The following is a 24,129-nucleotide window of genomic DNA, read 5'->3' on the forward strand; positions in this document are numbered from 1 at the left end:
CCATTGGATGCCTGAAGTTTTAGCTACCTGCTGTACTATTTCTGCTATGAAGGCTGGGCCATTGTCTGATTCTATAGTCAATGGCATTTCATATCTTGGGATGATGTCTCTCAGTAGAGCTTTGGTTACTTCTCTTGCCTATTCTGTACATAAGGGTAAGCTTCAACCCAGCCCGAGAAAGTACAAATGCAAACCAGGAGATATTTATTTCCTCTACTGGGTTCTATTTTTGATAAGTCTACCTCTAGATCTTCAAAGGGTGCTTGGCCACAGTGCTGGATCCCGGTGGGCCCATTGAGGCCTTGTCCAGCATTGTTTTGAGCACAGAGGAGACAGGGTTGAGAGACCGAGGCACAAAGAAATGGAAGTTAAGTAATAAGGTAGCACTGGCTTAATAATGCTTCTAGGGTGTTTTTTCCCAGATGGGTGAGTTCACATTGTTGGAGGACAAACCAATGGGCTAATTGTCCTGGCATGTACATTTTGTGGTCTGGGAGTATCCACCCTCCATTCTTCATTTCATTTTCTTTTTTCTGTTTTGCTGTGTGCAGTCCTTGGAGGAGAACTGGACACCACCCCCACAGCACTGAGAGCAGTCACCCAGGATTCCCAAGGACCCCAGCCACCAACCAGTAGGATCTTAAAGTCCTGGATCTGGTCCACATGGAGGCAGTGGCCACCTATGGGGACCTGTAAGGGCCCACATGGGGTGCCATCCACACATGGTGAATGCTTGGTCTGGCACATAGCATGACCATTGGAATGCCCAGAGCACCAGAGGGCAGTACAGGGTGGTGGCAGCTACAAACAGTGGTGTGAGTCAGGTTCAAAGATCAGCTGGCATTGGTGGTCTGCATCATAGTCTTTGTCAGAGAAAGTCACAGGCAGATGCAGTGGAGTTTCTGGCTTGTACCAGGGCTCCTCAGGATCCACGTGTGATCACTGGAGCCATGACATGATGAGAGGCAATCCCAGGCCCATTCAGACTGACACCAGTTTTAAGTTTTCATGGAGAATGTTGAAGATGTAGCCCAGTTTGTGAGCAGCAGTGAAGACTGACTAGAACCTATGATCCTACACCAGCGGTTCTCAACCTGTGGGTCGCGACCCTTTTGGGGGTCAAACAACACTTTCACAAGGGTCACCTAAGACCATCAGAAAACATATTTCCGATGGTCTTAGGGAACACCACTCCCCCATCCATTTCTAGGCGGGTCCGCTCACATGCAGCTACACCCACATACAACATGAGGAACTGTATTAAAGGGTCATGGCATTAGGAAGGTTGAGAACCACTGTCCTACACAATAGCACAGCTCTGAGCTGGGTCACCCACAGTACTCATGTCAGCCATGCCCAGGGTGTCACAGGTAGAGACCACACACAGGTTCTGAGGGATAAACAGCAAAGTGATATGGGTCTGAGTCCTCTGGGGTATTAAGTCCTCACTGCCAGGCACAGAAGCTGTGCAGGGTCTGGGAAGTCCTGGGTCCCACCTGGGGCTCTTCCTCTCCTGGCCCTAGAACCACTAGCCAAGTCATTACCAAGCTGACAGGGTTGCAGATGCTCAGATTATTGAAGGCCTCAGCTGTGGCCACCATGACTATGAGAAGGTAGTGCTTCAGCCCTGCACTGTAAAATGCTACCATCTTGTCATCTGCTACCACCAGGGTCTCTACAAATCAGGGAAGTAAAGCACTTGGCTCTTCAGGGGCTGTACCTGGGGTTCCCAAGAGGAGTCTTGACATTGCACATGGGGCCCTGGCTGCTGGTGGGACTCTTCTGGTGTAGGATGTGAGCCCCAAGCCCCTTTTCAGAGTTAGGGGTGCCAACCTCCAGGGTTTGGATGTGGAGTTCAGTCCCCTGATACTGCAGCACCCCTAACAGGGCTCCCTCGTTCCAGTGCAGAGATGCCATTGACTCTGGATCTCCGTTGATGGTGCCAGTGAGGTAGGTGCCTGGTTCCACCCAACCAGCAGCTCAGGCATCTGGCCCAGGTACTACACTGTCAGCCCCTTGACCCACATGCCCAGGTCTTCCTACAGCTTTAGCAGCAGTGTCTCCCGAAAAGCAGGCAAACAGTACCATAGCCTAGCAGGGATGCCCAAACCAGACAAAACACTGCCATTGGATTTCTTGGAAACACAATCTCCTGCTCCCAGGGGAGGGGTTTGGCCAGCCTGGCTGAGGGCACAAGGGAGGCCAGCAGCAGGAGGAGCAGCCACACTAGCCCAGGGAAGGTCACAGTGGGGAGCAGCAGATGGTGTTGGGCTCCCCACAGCCAGCTGCCTATCCAGCCCCTCCTGGGCTGAAGCTAGGAGAAACTGCAGCCATCTGGGCACTGTGTCCTTCGCACCCTGGCTTTGTGGAAATCTCTCTGCAGCCTGGGGCTCAGACTAGCACCAGGGTCAGAGGCAGAGTTTCAGAGGGGCTGGGGACCTTCAGATGAGATGGAGAAAATGTGCCCCTTGGCTTGGGAGAAGTGCCTAGTGGCCCGGCTCCTGCAAACCCTCCACTGAGTCTTTGTCTTTTCCTGCCTCTGTCTCCCAAAGTTTCTATGGCCTCTCTCTGTCTGCCCCGAACTCTGGCTTTGCCTCTGTACCTTTGTCTGTCTCTTTTCTGCCCTCTCCTGTGTCTCTGTGTCTGTGGCTCTCCCTGAGGGTTTCTCATAAGGTAAGGCCTTTTGTGCTCAGGCTTCTATGTCTAGATGTCCAGCTGGCATCTAGGTCTGGAGCCACTTTCTGGCTTCTGTGACAATCTGCCAGCATTCTTCTGTGTTGAATGGGGTGAGTATGAGTTGTTTATAATCAACCCAGTTGGGGTGATGAGTCTGGAAGATTAATGCCACCTCTTTCAGGGTTCCGTCAAGGCCCATTCTCTGTGGACCCCTTGTGTCCCACAGTGGGAATTACATTGCCACTGGAAGTTTTGGTCCCTTGGTCACTGACCTTAGACATCTTCCCACTGGATCTGGTGACACTGGCTCCAGTGACCCTGGATCCAGCAGTGCATTGGCCAGTTGTGGGGGTGAGATAGATAGAGGTGGGCTGTTGGGCAGGTGAGGTCTCCTATGCTCAGGTAGTGGGGTGTATGGTGGTAGCAGTGGTGGGGCTTTTTCCAAATCCTCTTGTAATATAGGAGGCTGCTTAATCATCATGAAGTCTTTTTTTCACCTTGTGCCACAATAACCTTACATTGTCTCTGACTAGTAACACAGAATTGGACCCAAGAAGGCCTAATTTGAGCTATTTCCTACCACTTGTCTATATAGGAAAATTGGTCTGAATGGCCAGAGTCTCCGGTGACTACCCTATACATGGCTTAGAGTGTGGGGACATCAAGGGTGCCTTCAGAGGGCCATCCAACACCAAAGTTGGGCCATTCTAATTCACAGAGGGTACATAATTTTCTGGGGGATCAATTTGACCCCATAATCTCCTGAGAACCCCTTTTAAATATTTTTATCATACATTCCTGAACAGTAGATTTAGAGAAACTCCCCCCACCCCCGCCATGATATCTAAGGTGGTTAAGCAAACCTCCTAGTGAACGGTGTTACGAGACAAGCAGGAGAAAACTCTAATATTTTTTCTTTCTTTTTTTTAAATCTTTATTGTTGAATATATTACAGATGTTCCTCATTTTCCCCCCATTGACCCCTTCTTCCTCACTCCTGCCCCACTCCAACCCTTTCCCACACTATTGTCTGTGTCCATTGGTTATACATATAAGTTCTTTGGTTTATTTCTTCCCACCCCCCAACCCCTTTCCCTTTGAGGTTTGTCAGTCTAGCAATACATTTGTACTTCTTAATCTCCTTCACCTTTTTCACCAGTTCTCCCAACCCCCCTCCCATCTGGCAACCAACAAAATGTTTTCTGTATCTATGAGAATGTTTCTGTTCTGCCTGTTCATTTTGTTTGTAGATTCCATTGTTGATAGATATGTATTCATTGCCATGTTATTTGTTCATATATTTTATATTTTTCTTCAAAAAGACCTTTCATCATTTCATATAATAATGGTTTGGTGGTAATGAACTCCTTTAACTTTTTCTTGTCTGGGAAACTTTTTATATGGCCATTGATTCTAAATGACAGCTTTGCAGGATAGAGTAATCTTGGTTGTAGGTTCTTGCTTTTCATCACTCTGAATATTTCTTGCCACTCCCTTCTGGCCTGCAAAGTTTCTTTTGAGAAAACTGCTGACAGCCTTATGGGAACTCCCTTGTAAGTAACTAACTGCTTTTCTGTTGCTGCTTTTAAGAATCTCTCTTTGTCTTGAACCTTTTGCATTTTGATGATGATGTGTCTTGGTGTGGGCCTCTAGGCGTTCATCTTGTTTGGGACTCTCTGTGCTTCCTGAACTTGTATGTCTGTTTCCTTCACCAAGTTAGGGAAATTTTCTGCCATTATTGTTTCAAATCGGTTTTCAATTTCTTGTTCTCGCTCTTCTCCTTCTGGCACCCCCAAGATGCGAATGTTGGCATGCTTGAAGTTGTCCCAGAGGCTCCTTACACTATCCTCATTTTTTTGGATTCTTTTTTCTTTTTGCTGTTCTGATTGGGTGTTTTTTGCTTCCTTATATTCCAAATCAATGGTTTGCTTCTTGGATTTAAGTACTCTACTATTGAATCTGTGTAAATTATTCTTTATTTCAGTTAATGCCTCCTTCATTTCTGACAGTGCATCATCATTTCTGACTGGTTCTTTTTTATGCTCTTGAGGCCCTCACTAAGTTCATTGAGCATCTTTATAAGCAGTATTTTGAATTCAGCATCTGTTAGGTTGCTTATCTCCATTTCGCTTAGTTCTTTTCTTGGAGTTTTGTTCTGTTCTTTCATTTGGGACCAGTTTCTTTGTCTCCTCATTTTGGTTGCCTCCCTTTGTTTGTTTCTGTGTATTACTTAATGAGAGGTATGGGGCTCGCTGAGACCAGATGCTGCTTGTTTGAAAGAATTTGGAAAACCTGAAGCAGGATCCAAGACAGGCCAATCCTATGGTTAAGCAATTGGCAACAACTTGGGTGGGCCTGAAAGTTGGGTGGGGCAGGGCCTCAGGAAACCACCAGGGTGGGGCTACAAATGTGAGCCAGGTTGCTGGAGTCACAGATATGGGGACTGTCTGCTGCCCCAGGGAAGGGCTCACCAAAGGAACAAAGGCCTCTTACAGCACGTTTGTCCCAGAGAAAGCCCCCTCTTCTGCCCTAGCTCCAGTGACAAACAGCTCAGTTCTTCCCTGTATGTCTTTGGTGCCCCTCTAGCTGCCTCCGCTCCAAGCTTAGAGGGAAGAAGTCCAATAAGTTTGAGCACAGGCCCTTTAAGGAGTTGCCTGGGGCTGAAGCCACAGCAGCTTCCCTGAGCCTCAGTTCCCGCTGTTTTTTCTAGCCAGAAGTTATGGGGACTTCTCTTCCTGGCACTGGAGCCCTGAGCAGGGCACCTGGTGTGGGACAGGGACCCCTCAGTCCTCAGGGAGGACCTTCCCAGTTGAGGTATCCTCCTGATTTTTATCTGCCACACGTGGGTTTGGGACCAGCTCGTCCGCCTCTGCCCCTCCTACCAGTCTTGATGGGGCTGCTTCTTTAATTCTGTAGTTGTAGGACTTCCATTCAGCTTGATTTCAGGCGGTTTTCTCTGTACCGCAGGCCGACGCTCCAACCGCTGAACCAAACCGGCCAGGGCTTCAGGCGGTTTTGAATGATGGTTGCTGTGTAGTTTAGTTGTAACTTTGATGTGGTTGTGGGAGGACGCGATACTGCGTTTACCTACACCGCCATCTTGACCAGAAGTCCAAAAACTCATTTCATCTGCCTGGCCACTCATCTCATGAACACTTAGGCACTTCTTGGCATTGGCAGGTCAGTATAAGCCCCTGACTTGGATTAGCTCTGCTGCTGGAGACAATATCCCCAAGAACTTGATACTACCCTTAGCCATATGAGATCACCATGAACTCACAGGTTGGGACTCACACAGGCTCTGTAATAGATGTTGTGGAACATGGTCACTCACACACACAATTACACAGAATTTAAAGATTCCACCCAGGAATTTCCTATCTTGTGTGATATCTATGCCACCTGGGAGGTGATCAAGTTCTTCTTCTGCCTTAAAGGTGGGCCTGAACTCTCATTCCTCAGTCCCCAGGGACACATACTGGTCCAATGTCCTGACCAACTTTTCTATCTTCCTTAGAGTTCATTCAAGCGCAGCAGTGGCTGACTAACTACAGTTGGCCCAGGTGAGGGTCGGGGTCCAGTAAAATCACCAGTGGTGCACATTTATTTCTGTTGTGGGGGCCCAAAATTAATTGCTCCTTCTCGCTGGCTTCTGACAATGGTGGCTCAAGGGGCCACCTCAGCTGTCGACTTTTTGGCCAATGCACCAAAATGTTGTGGCAGAAATTTGGTCGGTGGGAAAAGACAGACTGCACGCACTAGGAGAATTAGAAAATGGCTGTTTAATGTACACCGGTGCTGCTTCAGCAAAGTCACCTCCAAAGGCTGAGCCCCGAGCCCAGATTCCTGCCACCTTTTGTACATGATAAGCTTCCAGGTATTTGGGGGCTTTCTAGTTCTGCTGTAGTTTAGGTGGTTGGCAGATGTAAGGGGCTTACAAAAACCAGGAACACGGTCTCTGCACTGCCTAAGGGGGTTTTCTGCAGAAGGCTTGCCTTCTCAGTGTCTGCTATTTCTTAGCCAAAAATAATCTTTATACCAAAAACGTATATTTGAGGATGGCAATCCTGCTTCCCTTGTCTGGTGTCCCCCCACCTAGGGTTGCCAGATTTGGCAAATAATTTAATTTAGTTTGAATTCCAGATATACAACAAATGTTTTCATAAATACAATAAAATAAAAGATAAATATATTTTATGCAAGATTTTAGACATATGCTATAATTAGTGTTATTTATCTGAAATTCAAATTTAACTTGTTCTGTGTTTTATCTGGCAACCCCACTCCTATCTCCACCCCATCACAAAGCACAGTGCTTGTTGATTAAAATAGATCTAGGCCAGTGGTTATCACATTTGAGCATGCATCAGAATCACCTGGAGGTGATTAAGACACAGTCTGCTGGTTCCCACACCCAGAATTTCTGATTCAGCAAGTCTGGGACATACCCCACAATTTGCATTTCCAACAAGTTTTCAGATGCTGCTGATGCTGGTCTGGGACACACACTTTGGGAGCTACTGCTCTAGCACGACCTCAATAAATAGATCCAATGGGAAAAAAAAGGTCTTTTTAAATTGGTAATAAGCAAGCAGAAAGTTTCACAGACCTCTTGCATCAGGATCTGTGGGCTCCTTCAAGTGTGTATTCACCTATGTCACCCTCAGCTACCTTTCTGCATAATCACATTGTACTGCTAATTTGGTAATAAGCACAATTTTGGTTTAGATTTGTTGGTTCCAGTCTTGTTTCTACCTCTATCAATGCAAACTTTTCTACTTCCCACCCTTCCTCTAGATGCCAGTGTCTTTCCATTTTATAACCCAGGGATTGCAAACCAGCACATTAGGGGTCCCAGTGAAAAGGGACTCCATTTATTTCCTAAGCAGGAGAACTGCCATTTAGAAGTTACTGGCAGTTTATAGTAAAGACATTGATTCCATTTGAAACTTTCTTCCTTCCTTCTGAGCAAGTCATCAGAATCACCCTTTAGTTAAAAAAATGTAAATTATTACATGCCCATTGATGTAGTACATTGATAGTTGTCAGGAGGGAATAGGGGCAGTTTGCATAAAAAGTACCAGAACTTCTATTTGAGACAGATTGAGATACTGAATTACTTAAAAAAAAAAAATATATATATATATATATATATAACTGGCTTTATTAAGCAATTAATGAATTGGAAGCATCTGATCTAACAACTAAACGGACGCTGCTGAGTTACTGAATTCTGACCGAGATCTTGTCCCTTTTCACTTGAGGTCCAAAGTTATTGTAACATGTTGGGATGGACTAGGTTGGTCCAGGCTCATCTCAGGGGTCAGGAAAGGGCAACAAAGCTCCTGAGCTATAAGCGTTTTGAGGATGGAAGGAGACAGGAGTAGGTGGCAGGTCTCTGCACTGGGGGTTCTGTCATACATGGGGGATTGAGAGCCATTTCTGCCAAGTCTTTGAAACTGCTGATATCAGAATCTGCCTCAAAATAGCCCCCCCCCCGGGGGGGGGACGCAAACAATAAGCAAAGATCCGTGTGTATGAAAGAGTTGAAAGAACCCTAGGCTACCTGATCTTGAAACATTTCTCTGGGGAAAACATGTCCCATCGTCCTTGTGAAACATAATCCAGCCCAGCACCCAAGGATGTGTAGTGGTCTCAAAGATTGTATCTGATACCCTATGTTCTAAGGGATCGTAAGATAGAGGCTAAATTTTCTGTCAATATGGGCATATAAAAATTTAGTTATAAAAATTAGAACATCAAAAGAAATGTTAAAAAGGTATTTGTCTTTTTCTGCCTGGCTTCTTTCGCTTAGCATAATACTCTCCAGGTCCGTCCACGTCATCTCAAATGATAAGAGATCTTTTTTTTCTTGAAGCTGTATAGTATTCTATTGTGTACATGTACCACAGACTTTTGTCCACTTATCTGCTGATGGACACTTGGGTTGTTTCCAGATCTTAGCTATTCTAAATACAGCTGCTATGAACATAGGAGTACATATATTCTTTCTGATTGGTGTTTCAGGCTTCTTAGGGTATATTCTTAGAAGTGGGATCACTGGGTCAAATGGCAGCTCAATTCTTAACTTTTTGAGGTAACACCATAGTGTTTTCTATAGTGGCTGCACCAGTCTGCATTCCCAACAGCAGTGTACTAGAGTCCCCTTTTCTTAACACCCTAACCAACACTTGTTGTTTGATGATTTTTTGATGGTGGCCATTCTGAAAGGTGTGATGTAATACCTCATAGTTGTTTTAATTTGCATCTCTGTGATGATTGGTGGTGTTGAGCATTTCTTCATATGTCTTTTGGCTATTTGTATGTCCTATTTGGAGAGGTGTCCATTCACCTCCTCTGACCATTTTTTAATTGGGTTCTTTGTCATCCATTTGTTTAGTTGTACGAGTACTCTATATATTTTTGGAAATTAATTCCTTATTTGATGCATTATTGGCAATTATGGTCTTCCATATGGTGGGTTCCCTTTCCATTTTAATGACTGTTTCTTTTGCTGTGCAGAAGATTTTTAGTTTGTTATAGTCTTGTGTGTTCATTTTTTCCTTTGTTTCTCTTGCCTTAGGTGTGGTATCAGTGAAAATTATGCTGTGTATGATTTCTTAAATTTTGTTGCCTACAGTTTCTTCTAGGATTTTTATGGATTCATTAGTTACATTTAAGTCATTTATCCACTTTGAGTTTATTCTTGTGTATGGTGTAAGTTGGTGGTCTAGCTTCATTTTCTTAAAAGTAGCTGTCCAATTTTCTGAACATTTATTGAGAAGACTGTCTTGACTCCACTATATGCTTTTTCCACCTTTGTCAAATATTAATTGGGCATATTGTCTTGGGTCAATGTCTGAGATCTGTGTACTGTTCCGTTGATCAATCTGCCTGATATTGTGCCAGTACCAGGCTGTATTGATTACAATGACTTTGTAGTATAATCTGATATCTGATAATGTGTTCCCTCCTACTTTGTTCTTTTTTTTTCAAGATTGCTGTGGCTATTTGGGGTCTTTTTTTGTTCCATATAAACTTTTGGAGTGTTTGTTCTGGTGCTGTAAAATATGTCATTAGTATTTTTATCGGGATTGCATTGAATCTTTAGCTTGCTTTGCGCACTATGGACATTTTAATGATGTTAATTTTTCCAATCCATGAACAGAGTATATACTTCCACATTTTTATATTTTTCTTTTTAATGACCTGGAGGTTTCTGTAAAGAGGTTCTTTACTTCTTTGGTTAAGTTTATTCCCAGGTATTTTATTTTTTGCAGTGATGGGAAATGAGATTTTTTTGTTTTAGTTTTTCTTTCTGTGATTTCATCATTGATCAATAAGAATGCCATCAATTTCTTGATTTTAAATTTTGTATTCTACTTTGTCAAATTTATTTATTAACTCTAGGAGATTTTTGATGGAGTCTTTGGGGTTTTCTATGTACAATAGCATGTCATCTGCAAATAATGACAGTTTCACTTCCTCCTTTCCAATTCGGATCTCTTATTTTTTCTTCATGTCTAATTGCTGTGGCTAAGACTTCCAGTACTATGTTGAATAAGAGTGGTGAGACAGATTCCAAAATGGCGGCAGAGTAAATGGAAGCTACACAGACCACTTCCCAGGACCAAACTAGAATTACTATGAAAAGAAAGACAAATCACCAGGAAAAAGCAACAGGAAAGCATCTTGGAGGACCATAAATGAGATTTTATGAGAGACACTGACTGGATCCTGGTAGAATTGTGGAGGCGCAAGAGAGGGGCTGGAAGACCATGGACAGCAGCGCTCTTAGCTGTGAGCAGCACCCTCGGGTTGAACTCCCAAGTGGCTCCAGAGTGCAGAGCCAGGACAGACACTAAAATAGCCACAGCTACTCACCTTGGGTTCCAGCAGAGGGAAGATGGACTGGACTAGAATTCTGTGGGGACACTCAGAGTTTGGACGGTGCTCAGAGTTTTTGCTGAGTTGCGACCACGCAGGACAGTGGTCATCTTACTCCTTCCCAGGGCTCTGGGGAGAGGAGGCGGCACATCCCTTGGAAATTCAACCCTACCCAGTAGCCATTGAAATGCAAATTGAGGCTCATTAACAACCAGCATCTGCCACACCCTCAGAAAATTCTTTTACACTGAACACCTAAGGAAATTTTTCATTCAACTGAGAAGCCAAGGCTCTTCAAGTAACTGCCAATAATAGCCTCCAGGCAAAAAGATAGAGAATAAATAGACCATTACAGGGCTTGCAACTCTGCCCAAGAAGGTAAGATTAACAGTGGTGTTTAACGGACATCCTCCCACACTCATCTAAACCCAGTGGAGGGTGCCATGAACAGCAGAACACCAACACCCACAGTGAAAATTTGGCAGGCTCCAAAGCCCACTGAGATAGCCAAAATGGTGAAACAAAAAACAAATGCTAAATGAAAGAACAAGAGACCTCTATTGAAGATGAGATAAAACAGGTGCAGTTAAGCAAGTTAACAGAACTAGAATTCAGAGCCATGATCTTGAGGAAGCTCAACAGAGCACCATGAATAAAGACATAGAAATGTTGGAAATCAACCAGTTGGAAATTAAAAACCACCAAGAAGAAATAAAGAATGACATACCACAAATAAAAAACATATTGGAAGGTCTAAATAGCAGAGTAGAGGAAGCAGAGGACTGGATCAGTGAATGAGAAGACAATGTAGTAAAAATGAACCAATCAGTAAACTAAAAGGAGAAAACAATAAAAAAACCAGAAGACAGTTTAAGAGAACTGTGGGACAACTGGACACGTAATAAAATTTGCATCATAGGAGTCCCCAAAGTAGAAGAAAATTTGCAAGGGTTAGAAAACTTATTTGAAGAAATAGTGACAGAAAATTTCCCTAATTTGGTGAAGAAAGAAGGCATTTAAGATCAAGAAGTACAGAGAGCCCCAAGTAAGAAAAACCCAAACAGGCCCACACCAAGACACATAGTAATTAAAATGACAAAAATTAAAGACAAAGAGAGAATCCTGAAAGCTGAAAGAGATAAGTAACAGGTTAACTACAAAGGAACCCTCATAAGGCTCTCAGCGGACTTCTAACAGAAACACTACATGCCAGAAGGAAATGGCATGAGGTAATCAAGGTCATAAAAAGCAAGGATCTGAATCCAAGACTACTCTACCCAGCAAAGCTATCATTCAAAGTAGAAGGTCAAATTAGGAGCTTCACAGACCAAAAAGAAAAAGAAAAAGGCTAAGTGAATACATTAGCACCAAACAAGCACTGTAAGAAATGTTAAAAGGGCTGCTAGAATTAGCAAGAAAAAAAGTAAGAAAAGCAGAACCACACTAAACAAAAATGGCAATAAAAAAGTACATATCAATAATCATTTTGAATGTAAATGAATTGAATGCTCCAATAAAAAGACACAGTAGTTGATTGGATAAGATAGCATGACTCATGTATATGTTGTTTACAAGAGACCCACCTCACAACAAAAGATTCACATAGGTTGAAAATGAAGGGAAGGAAAAAAATCTAGAACTGAAAAAAAAAAAAAAAAAGCTGGGGTAGCAATATTCATATCTGATAAAATAGATTTCAAAATGAAGGCCATAACTAGAGACAAAAAATACCACTACATAATATTAAAAGGATCTATCTAACAGGATGATATAACCTTGATAAACATATATGAAACATATATGCACCCAATATAGGAGCACCAAAATATATTAAAAATCTTCTGGAAGACTTCAAAGGAGAAATCAATAGCATTACAATCATAGCAGGGGACTTCAACACCCTGATGACATTACTGGATAGATCCTCTAGACAAAAAATTAGCAAGAAAACAGAGACTCTAAATGAAGCACTAGACCAAATGAATTTAATAGATATCTACAGAGAATTACACCCCAAAACTACAGAATACACATTCTTCTCAAGTGCACATGGGACATTCTCAAAGATAGACCACATGATAGGACACAAACTAAGTCTCTACAAGTTCAAGAAGATTGAAATTATATCAAGCATCTTCTCAGATCAAAATGGCATGCAACTAGAAATCAATTGCAACAAGAACATGCAAAGACATTTGAACGCATGACATGCAAAGACATTTGAACACTTGGAGGCCAAATAGCATGTTACTAAACAACACATGTGTTACCAGGGAGATCAAGAAATAAATTAAAAAGTTCCTGGAAACCAATGAAAATGAACATATGACAACACAAATCTATGGGATGCAGCGAATGCAGTTATGAGAGGGAAGTTCATAGCACTACAAGCCTACCTCAAGAAACAAGAAAAATGTCTAATAAATGATCTAAACTGACAAGTTAAAGAACTAGAAAGCAAACAAACAAACAAAGAAAAAAACTCAGAGCAAGTAGAAGGAAGGAAATAGTAAAGATCAGAGCAGAAATAAATGACATAGAGACGAAAAAATAATTCAAAGGATCAATGAAACAAAAAGCTGATTTTTTAAAAGATAAACAAGTTGATGGACCACTAGCTAGACTCACCAAGAAACAAAGACAGGGAACCCAAATACACAAAATCAGAAATGAAAGAGGAGAAGTAACAACTGACACCACTGAAATACAAAAGATCCTTAACAACTACAGTGAACAATTATATGGCAACAATTTAAACAACCTAAGTAAAATGGACAAATTTCTAGAAACACATAGACTCTCAAAACTTGACCGGGAAGAGAGAGAAAAGTTGAACAGACCAATAACAACTAGGAAAATTGAAGATGTAATCAAGACTCTCCCAGCAAACTAAAGCCCAGGCCTGGATGGCTTCATTGGGAGTTTTCATGAACATCCAAAAAAGAACTAACACCTATTCTTCTCAAACTATTTCAAAAAGTCCAAGAAGAAAAAAGACTTCCAAACTCATTTTATGAAACCAGCATAATTCTAATTCCAAAACCAGAAAAAGCCATTACAAAGAAAGAATACTACAGGCCAATATCCCTGATGAACGTAAACGCCAAACTCCTGAACAAAACACTAGCAAATCGGATCCAGCAATACATCAAAAAAATTATTCACCATGACCAAGTGAGATTCACCCCAGGGAATCAAGGCTGGTACAATATTTGCAAATCAATAAATGTGATACACCATATGAATAAAATGAAGCATAAAAACCACATGATCATATCAATAGATGCCGAAAATCCAGCATTCATTTCTGATAAAACCGTTCAGCAATGGGGGAATAAAGGGATCATATCTTGACATAATGAAGGCCATATGGAAAAAGCCTACAGCCAACATCATACTCAATGGGCAAAAATTAAAAGTATTTTTCTTAAAAACAGGAACAAGACAAGGATGCCCACTTTTGTCACTCTCATTTGACATAGTACTGGAAGTCTTAGCCACAGCAATCAGACAGGAAGAAAAAAATAAAAAAGATCCAAATTGAAAAGGAGAAATTGAAACTGTCGTTATTCGCAGATGACATGATATTATACGTAGAAAACCCCAAAGACTCTATCAAAAAATTTTTAGACTTAATAAATGAATTTGGCAAAGTAGCAGGATACAAAATTAAAGTCAAGAAATCGATGGCGTTCTTATACACCAATGATGAATTCACAGAAAGAGAAACTGAGAAAACAATCGCATTCACTATCGTGACAAAAAAATTAAGATATCTAGGAATAAGCTTAACCAAGGAAATAAAGGACCTATTCACAGAAAACTACAGGTCATTGAAAAATAAAATAGAGGAAAATATAAAAAATTGGAAGCACATACCTTGTTCATGGATTGGAAGAATCAACATCATTAAAATGTCCATACTACCCAAAGTAATCTATAGATTCAATGCAATACCCATCAAAATACTAACGACATACTTCACAGAACTAAAGCAAATGCTTCAAATGTTCATATGTTACCAAAAAGACCTCGAATAGCCACAGCAATCTTGAAAAAGAACAAAGAAGGAGGGATCACATTACCAGATTTCAGGTTATACTACAAAGCCACTGTAATCAAAACAGCCTGGTACTGGCACAAGAACAGGCATATGGACCAGTGGAACAGAACAGAGAACCCAGAAATGGACCCAAGGCAATATGCTCAATTAATATTTGACAAAGGGGACAAGAGCATACAGTGGAGTAGAGACAGCCTCTTTAATAAATGATGTTGGGAAAAGTGGACAGCTACATGCAAAAAAATAAAATGACCATCAACTTACTCCATACACAAGAGTAAACTCAAAATAGATAAAAGACTTAAATGTGACTCATGAATCCATAAAATTCCTGGATAAAAATGTATGCAACAAAATGTCATGCATCATATGCAGCAGAATTTTCACTGATACATCACCTGAGACAACAGAAAGAAAGGAGAAAATGAACACATTGGACTACATCAAACTCAAAAGCTTCTGCACAGCAAAAGATACAATCATCAAAATAGAAAGGCAACGCATTGTATAAGAGAACATCATTGCCAATGATACATCAGATAAGGGGTTAATTTCCAATATATATAGAGTGCTCATACAACTCAACAAAAGTAAGACAACCCAATTAAAAAACGGGCAGAGCAACTAAATCGACACCTCTCCAAACAGGACATACAAATGGCTAAGAAGCATATGAAGAAATGCTCAAAATCACTGGTCATCAGAGAAATGCAAATTAAAACAACAATGAGGTATCACCTCACACCTTTCAGAATGGCTACCATCAAGAAATCATCAAACAACAAGTGTTGGCGAGGGTGTGGAGAAAAGGGGACTCTAGTACACTGCTGGTGGGAATGAAGACTGGTGCAGCCTCAAATATGGTGTTACTTCAAAAAATTAAAAATTGAACTTCCATTTGACCCAGTGATCCCATTTCTAGGAATATATCTTATGAAACCTGAAACACCAATCAGAAAGAATATATGTACCACCATGTTCATAGCAGCACTATTTACAATAGCTAAGATCTGGAAACAGCCCAAATGTCCATCAGTGGACAAAATTATAAAAACGCCATGGTACATATACACAATGGATTACTATGCAGCTGTAATAAAGAAAGATCTCTTATCATTTGAATCGACATGGAGGGACCTGGGCAGTATTATTCTAAGCGAAACAAGCCAAACAGAGAAAGACAAGTGTCATATGATCTCTCTTATTTGTAGAATATAATGAACACAACAGTCTGAGGAATGGGGTAGTCCCAGAGACATGGAAATGGGGTACAGACTGACAATTCCCAGAAGAGGGTTTGTGGGAAAGAGATAAACCACAGTACTTATATGCATGTGTGCATGAACAATGGGCATGGACAACAAAGCTGGGCACTGGGCAGGGAGTGGGGGGAATTAGTGGGGGGAAAAGGAGAAACATCTGTAACAAAAATAATTAATTAAAAAAAGAGGAGTGGCTAAAATGGCCATCCTTGTCTTGTTCTCGTTTTTTGTTTTTTTTTTTTTAATTTAAGTAAGTCTTTTTTTTTTTTTTTGGTTTTGTTTTTTTATCCTCACCCAAGGACATTTTTCCATCTTTTGTTCAGATAGGATGGTAGGGAGAGAGAGACAGAGAGACAAACATCAATACAAAAGAGACACATCAAGTGGTTGCCACTTGCATGACCCAACCATGGCCAGGGGCAAACTTCAACAGAGGTATGTGCTGAAACTGAACTCAGGTCTCTGTGGACCGCAGGCCGACGCTCTAACCGCTGAGCTAAACAGGCCAGGGCTTGTTCCCATTCTTAAGGGGAATGCCCTTAGTTTTTGCCCTTTGGGTATGATGTTGGCTTTAGTTTTTTTATATATGGCTTTTATTATGTTGAGATATGATTCCTTTATTCCCACATTGCTGAACATTTTAATCAGAAATGGGTGCTGGATTATGTCAAATGCTTTTTCAGCATTTATTGATATGATCATATGGTTTTTACTTTTCATTTTGTTTAGGTGGTGTATCACATTTATTGAATTGGGAATATTGTATCATTTTTGTATCCCTGAGATGAATCCCACTTGGTCATGATGAATAATTGTTTTGATCTATTGCTGGATTCAATTTGCTAATATTTTGTTAAGGATTTTGTCATTTGTGTTTTTCAGGGATATTGGCTTATATTATTTTTCTTTGTAGTGTCTTTATTCAGTTTTGGAATTAGAATTATGCTGGCCTCATAAAAATAGTTTGGAAGTGTTCTGTCTTTTTGGATTTTTTGGAGTAGTTTGAGGAGAATGGGTATTAGATCTTCTTTGAATATTCGGTAAAACTGCCCTGTGAAGCCATCCAGGCCTGGGCTTTTGTTTGCTGGGAGTTTCTTAATTACATCTTTAATTTTCTTTGTTGTTATTGGTGTGTTCAAGTTTTCTCTTTCTTCCTGGTTCAGTTGTCCATTTCTCCTTGATTGTCCAACTTGTTGGCCTATAATTGTTAATAGTATGTTTTGATGATTCTTTGTATTTCTGTGGTGTTAGTTGTTACTTCTTTTTCGTTTCTGATTTTGTTTATTTGATTTGTCTTTTTTTGTTTCTTGGTGAGTCTGGCTTAAGGTCCATTGATCTTGTTTATTTTTTTAAAGAACCAGCTTTTTGTTTCATTTATCTTTTGAATTTTTGTTGTTGTTGTTGTTTGGTCTGTAAGTTGTTTATTTCTGCTCTGACCTTTACTATTTTTTTTTCTCCTACTAGCTCTGGGATTTTTTTGTTTGTTTGTTTAGTTTCTAATTCTTTAAGTTATAGGGTTAGAAAGTCAATTAGAATTTTTTTTTGTTTCTTGAGGTAGGCCTGTAGTGCTATAAACTTCCTTCTAAGGACTGCTTTCACTGTGTCCCATAGATTTTTTGTTGTTTTATGTTTATTTTCATTGGTTTCCAGGAAGTTTTTAATTTCTGCCTTGATCTTGTTAGTAACCCATTTGTTGTTTAATAACATTTAGCCTCTAAGTGTTGGAATGTTTTTGTGTGTTTTTATTGTAATCAAGTTCTAGTTTCATGCCACTGTGATCTGAGAAGATGCTTGATATGATTTCAATTTTCTTGGCTATGTAGAGACCTGCTTTATGTCCTAATATGTGGTCTATCTTTAAGAATGTTTCATGTGCACTTGAGAAGAATGTATATTCTGCAGCTTTGATGTAAAATGTTCTGTAAATATCAGTGAAGTCCAACTGATCTAGATCATCCTGTAAGGACTCTATGTCCTTGTTAATTTTAGTCTAGAAGACCAGTGGCGTGTTAAAGTCCCCCACTATGATCATATTGCTATTGATCTCTCCCTTAAAGTCCTTGAGAAGTTTTTAAATATATTTTGGTGCTCCTGTATTTGGTGCGTCTATGTTCAGCAGGGTTATATCCTCTTGTTGAATTGATCCTTTTAATATTATGTAGTGACCTTCTCTGTCTTTTATTATGGCCTTTGTTTTGAAGTCTATCTTGTCAGATATAATATTGTTACACAAGCTTTTTTCATTTTTATTTGCTTGAAAAATTTTTTCCATCCCTTTACTTTCATCCTGTGTGAGTCTTTTGTTGTGTGGTGGGTCTCTTGTAGATAGCATATATATGGGTAATGTTTTTATTTAATCAGCTACCATATGTCTTTTGATTGGAGCATTTATGCTATTTACATTTAAAGTAACTATTGATAGATATTAATTGCAATTTTAATTTTATGCGTGTGTTTCTCTCTCTCTCTCTCTCTCTCTCTCTCTCCCTCTCTTCTTTTTCTTACAACAGTCCCTTCAGCATTTTTTGCAGTGCTGGTTTGGTCATGGTAAATTCCTTTAGCTTTTTTTATTTTTTTTTATTTGTGAAGCTCTTTATTTTTCTTTCTATTTTGAATGACAACCTTGCTGGATAGAGTAGTCTTGAATTCAGATTCTTGCCTTGCATTACTTTGTACACTTCATGCCACTCCCTTCTGGCCTGCAGAATTTTTATTGAGAAATCAGCAGACAGTCTAATGGGAGCTCCCTTGTAGGTAACTCTTTGTCTCTCCCTTGCTTCTTTCAAGATTCTTTTTTTGTCTTTAATATTTGCCATTTTTATTATGATGTGTCTATCTGTGGGTCTTCTGGCGATCATCTTGCTTGAAACTCTCTGTGTTTCCTGGACTTGTGTGACTTTTTTCTTTACAGGTTTAAGAAAATTTTCTGTCATTTCTTCAAACAGGTTCTCTATTCCTTTCTCAGATTCTTCTTCTTCCAGTATCCTTATAATGCAAATGTTGTTACATTTTGTATTGTCCCACCGCTCCCTTAAATTCTCCTCCTACATTTTAAACTTCTTTTCCATTTGCTGCTCTATTTGAGTGTTTTTCTCTACCATGTTTTCTTAGTTGCTCATTTGGTTTTCAGCTTCTTCTAATCTACTATTGAACCCTTCTAAGATATTTTCCATAACAGCGATGTCATTCTTTATTTCCTCTTGATTTTTATGCAAATTTTCTATCTTTTTGTGTGCAGCTTCTACCTCTTTTTTTTAAGCTGAAGTAGTTCCCAGTGAGCTCATCACAATTCTTATTAAGTTGCTTGTAGTTCTCATCAAATTGTTTGAGCACCTTTAATATCATTGCTTTGGATTCTTTATCTGAAATGGTACTTTCTTTCATTTCCTATAGTTTCTTTTTCAGTGATTCCTTTTTTTTCTTTCCTTTGGTGTTGTTTCTTTGTCTCCCCATTTTAGCTGTCTGGTAGCTTTATACCCAGTAAGGGATGTTTGGATGTGTAGGCATCTCACTGTATATCAAATAAGGCTACTGTGCCTCCCAGACTGTTGTGTGTTGTTTCTTACCTGCTGTGGATCTTGTATGATTGACTACTAGGAGTTGATATTGGTGTGTCTTGGTAGATACTGCTGCTAGATTGCGTGGGCCCCTCTGAAGCTGTGTTCCACATGGTTGCTGGTACCACCTGTAGATATATTGCTCAGGCCCTGCTGGAGCAGCACTCCCTGCCTGCACCTTGAGCAGCTGGGTCAAACAGGTCCCTCTGGATGCTCAGTTCCACACCACTCTTGTGGGCCACTGGGTCACACAGGTCTCTCTGGATCCCCAGCTCTGCATTGCTCTTGTGGGCCACTGGGTTGCACAGGTCCATTTAGATCTTTGGCTCCCCACTGCTCTTGTGTGGAGCATTGTTGCACAGGCCCCAATAGAGCCCCAGGTCCTGCTGCTGGTGGCTGGGGAGTGCTGCTTCCCAGTGGGGCTCAGCTTTTGCTATAGTTTTTGGGGATAATTCTCTGCTGCTAATCTGTGTTTCTGTTACCTGAGGATGGATGTCTGCTCTCCAGCCTTTCTTACTGGGGTTATATCTTGACTCTGATTGGGCTGCTACTCTAGGGGATTGTGCTAGGCTCCCAGCCATTTGAGGTTTCCACAACCAGCACCTCTGTTACTGTACACTTGTCTGTCTTGACACAGTGGGATCCACTGGTCCAATGGTGCCAGATGCACTGGTGGGCTCAGGTTTCTGGGCCCTACCCACCCCCACTACCTCCTCCCAGGGAAGATCTGGATTCTTCCAAAATGGTGGGACCTCCGCACGGCACAGGGAGAAGTGCCCTGAAGAGCCGCTTACCGTGGTAGCTGGCTTTTCCCCGTTTATGGCACAGAAACCTTCTGCTCTGCATCCCTGCACTGCATGAGAGTGGTCATCCACCTTAACATCCACTCTCACTCTCTCACACACTAGCTCACTCTCTTATGCACACACCCTCCCTCTGGTCCTGACCGCCACCATCTTTTTTTTGCATCTAAATTTACATTTTTTTGAAATCAGCCATAGAAGTTAGAGTTATCCCAATATATATATATATATTTAGTATGAATTTGGAAGTGTCTCACAGAACAAAAGTTGCTGAATATAAGTTATCTTCAGAGATAAATTGGAAACATGGGATAAATGCTATCTTGTTTTTCTTTTTACCACTTGCTTCTGCACCTTGTATGAAGGAACATACGGTAGCTAATACCACATACATGTTATGACTCTGACCATCTAGAAAGAGTACCTGATCTCTCTTGATTAAAAGATTCCTTCAGAAGGAGTTTATTAACTCAGTTTTATCTAGGTGTCCAGCCCTGGACTCAGTCTCTTGGGGACCAAGATTTGCTATCCAAATGTAACTCATAAAAGAGAAATTTACAAAACTATGAACATAGTGCTGCACATCACATTGTAGGAACAGGCAGCTCTGACTGATACCATGTGGATAAAGAAAGGGAAAGAAAAATTTCTTGAAATGAAGTATTGGGAAAGCACTAACTATCTACAATATTTTAACTTAACATTCCACCTGACTTTGAGGAAGTGATCAGAATTGGTACACAGTACTACTTGTCATCTCTGCTCTGATCTCCTCCCCTACCAGTACAGAAAATGGACATGGTAGCCCTATTTACACTTATTGAATTGTTCCAGAGGGAGGATCTCCATATCTGTTTCAAGTTGTCCCCTGTTCTCTGCCCCTGTAAGCCCTTTTCTGCTTATATCTATTGCTGCTCAACCTTGCCCTGCAGGTGAACTCAGTCAACTGAATGCACTTTCAATGAGCTTTTCCTAGACATAGTGACAGAGTTGCTATGGAAAAAAAATGCCCCTAAGAGAAATTGTGGCAATTAGAGAAGTGAGGCAGGATGGAGGTGTTATTAGGAAAGTTAATCTCTCTGGCAATTTAGGCAGAACCTTATAAGGTATTAGTTAGGCTTAGAAACTAAATTTTGTTAAAGATACTTAGAGGTCATTGATCTCCTGGAGATGGAGTCATGTTAACTAAGTCTAAATCACAAAGGATAGAAATACCAAGTCAGAATTTTAATTTATTTATTTTCAGACTGGAATTGGCATGTCAGTCAGTCAGGCCATACTGAAAAGGGTAGCTTAATAATAGCAGAGGGTTCTTTGGGGTACATGAAATGAGAACTAGAGGACCTCCTTGGGTTATCTTTTCCTTAAATTTATTTTTTTATCCTCACCTGAGAACATTTTTGCATTTATATTCAGATAGAGCTGGAGGGAGAGAGGGAGGAAGAGAGAGAGAGAAACATCAATGTGATAGAGACACATCGACTGGCTGCCACCCACGTGACCCTAACCGGGGCCAGGGACAAACTGCAGCCGAGGTACATGCCCTTAGCAGGAACTGAACCTGGGTTTCTGGTCCACAGGCTGATGCTCTAACTGTTGAGCCAAACTGGCCAGAGCCCCTTGGGTTTTCTTAATGGCATCTACCATCCACCTGGGGATAGATAAGAAAGCAGGAACTAAACACTCATGTATTTGTATGTCAGAATGAGCTTTCCTGGACAATTGAGAAGAACATTGAAATTTTCCTGTTTTTAGACCCACCAATTTCTAGATGTCTACACTAACCTCTCCTTTGGTTAACAAGTCTATCTTCAGCTTCAGTTAAGTTAACATACAATAAGTTATTAGCAACATTACCTCAAATTAGTGTTCCAAGAAAGGAATATTGTTCTGTGGGATGATAATTGTTGCAGCTAACAGTTTTTTCCATGGTCAACAATGAGGTAAACTTAAATGGATTTATTTTCCATAGGACTTCTCAGAGCATTCAGTGGACCAGTGTGCTCCGTGAATTATCAAAAGAAGGCTAGAAACTGCAAATGTATTTGATTGTTTAGTTGTATTTTTCAAAAGAAGTCACGACAGCAAGTGTATTAGTTTCCTATTGTTGCTATAATAAATTGGCATACTTAGTGGCTTAAACCAGCACAAATATATTATCTTACAGTTCTGTAGTTCAGGAGTCTTTTTTTATTTAAATATTCACCCAAGGATATTTTTTTTATTTATCTTCACACAGAGTGGGAGGGAGAGAGAGAGAGAGAGAGAGAGAGAGAGAGAATAAAGAGAGAAAGAGAGAAACATTGATGTCAGAGAGACATATCGATTGGTTGCCACCCACATGACCCCAATCGGGGCCAAGGACAGACCACAACCGATGTACATGCCCTTGGCTGGAATCAAACCTGGGACTCTGGTCCATGGGCTGATGCTCTATCCACTGCTCAGTTACTGTAGTTCAGCAGTCTTAAAATCAAGGTGTCATCAAGATTGTGTTTCTTCTGGAGGTTCTAGGGGAAAATCAGTTTCCTTGCTTTTTTCAGCTTTTAGAGGCCACCCACATTCCTCTCCATTTTCAAAGCATAGCATCTTTAAACCTTTCCCCTTCTCCTTCTCTCCTCTACTCTGTCATCACATCTTTTTCTGACTCATTCTTATAAGAACTCCTGTGATTACATTGGACCCACCTGGATCATCCAGAGTAATCTCTTCATCTCAAAATATTTCACTTAATCACACTGCAAAGTTTTTTGCCATGTAAGATAACATGTTCATAGGTTTTGGGGGTTAGGATGTGAGCATCTTTGGGTAGGGGGTCATTATTTTACCTACCAATAGGGAACAATAAGAAACACTGGACTATGTTATTAAACATGCTAATACAATCTTACTCTTGTAAGACTATGTCCAGGTCAAACAATTAAATTTGGAGAGTTCTTGATATTTCTCAGCTGTTTAGAGTTTAGAATGGTCTACTACAAATCTCACAGAATTCTCAGAGAGTACTAATTACCTATAAAATCTAGTGCTCTCTACTTGTGGGGTAGTGGCAAAGCTCCTGGATGGAGAAAGAGGAAGAGCTTATGCACAAAAGAAGGGGACTTTCCCCAAGATTCCTTCCCAGAAACACAGCATTTTCAGAGACCAAAGTTATACAAAAGAATTCCATGACAGTGGGTTAAAGTTACTTGTTTAAATGAAAGTGGAGATAACCCATGATTGGAAATGAAAATTAGAGCTCCTAATGTCTTAAATGAGAGTTTTACAACCCTGAAAAACCCCCTTTGACTTGTGAGCAAGAAAGTAAGTCTGCAAGCAGATGACCTTTTCATGCTAACTGATGTATTTGTGACAGGTGCTGTGCTGTGTTTGAAGATATTGACACCCCAAATTTTTCACTTTTCTGTGGAAAAAATTTGATATCTTCTTTCTTTCTCTAAGAATATTTTACTGTATTTCATAATGATGGTATTAGCTCTTAACTTTAATCTAGTTTCTGTTAGGTATGTGGTCCCCAAAGCTAATGATGTGACCAGAAACCAAACTGAAAATGGAGTTATTTTTTAAAAAATTATTGATTGATTTTTACAGAGAGGGAGGAAGGAAGAGAGAGAAAGGAAGAAAAAAAATGATTTGTTGTTTCACTTATTTATGCATTCATTGGTTGATTCTTTTTTTATTCTCACGCGAGGACAGTTTTGCATTTATCTTCAGATAGAATGGGAGGGAGAGAGAAAGTAAGAGAGAGAGAGAGAGAAATATCAATGTGAGAGAGACACATCAAATGGCTGCCACCCACGCGACCCCAACCGGGGCCAGGGACAAACTGCAACAGAGGTACGTGTCCTTAGCAGGAACCAAACCCGGGACTCTCCGGTCCA

At 40.7% G+C, this 24,129-nt stretch overlaps 1 pseudogene; it reads right to left on the reverse strand.

Annotated features, from left to right (window-relative positions):
• Nucleotides 1-514: 514 nt before the first annotated feature.
• Nucleotides 515-24,129, reverse strand: part of LOC118635306 — an 80,357-nt pseudogene continuing 56,742 nt past the window's right edge.

This window comes from Molossus molossus, unplaced genomic scaffold (genome assembly GCF_014108415.1).
Source record: "Molossus molossus isolate mMolMol1 unplaced genomic scaffold, mMolMol1.p scaffold_m16_p_2, whole genome shotgun sequence".
Classification (NCBI taxonomy): domain Eukaryota; kingdom Metazoa; phylum Chordata; class Mammalia; order Chiroptera; family Molossidae; genus Molossus; species Molossus molossus.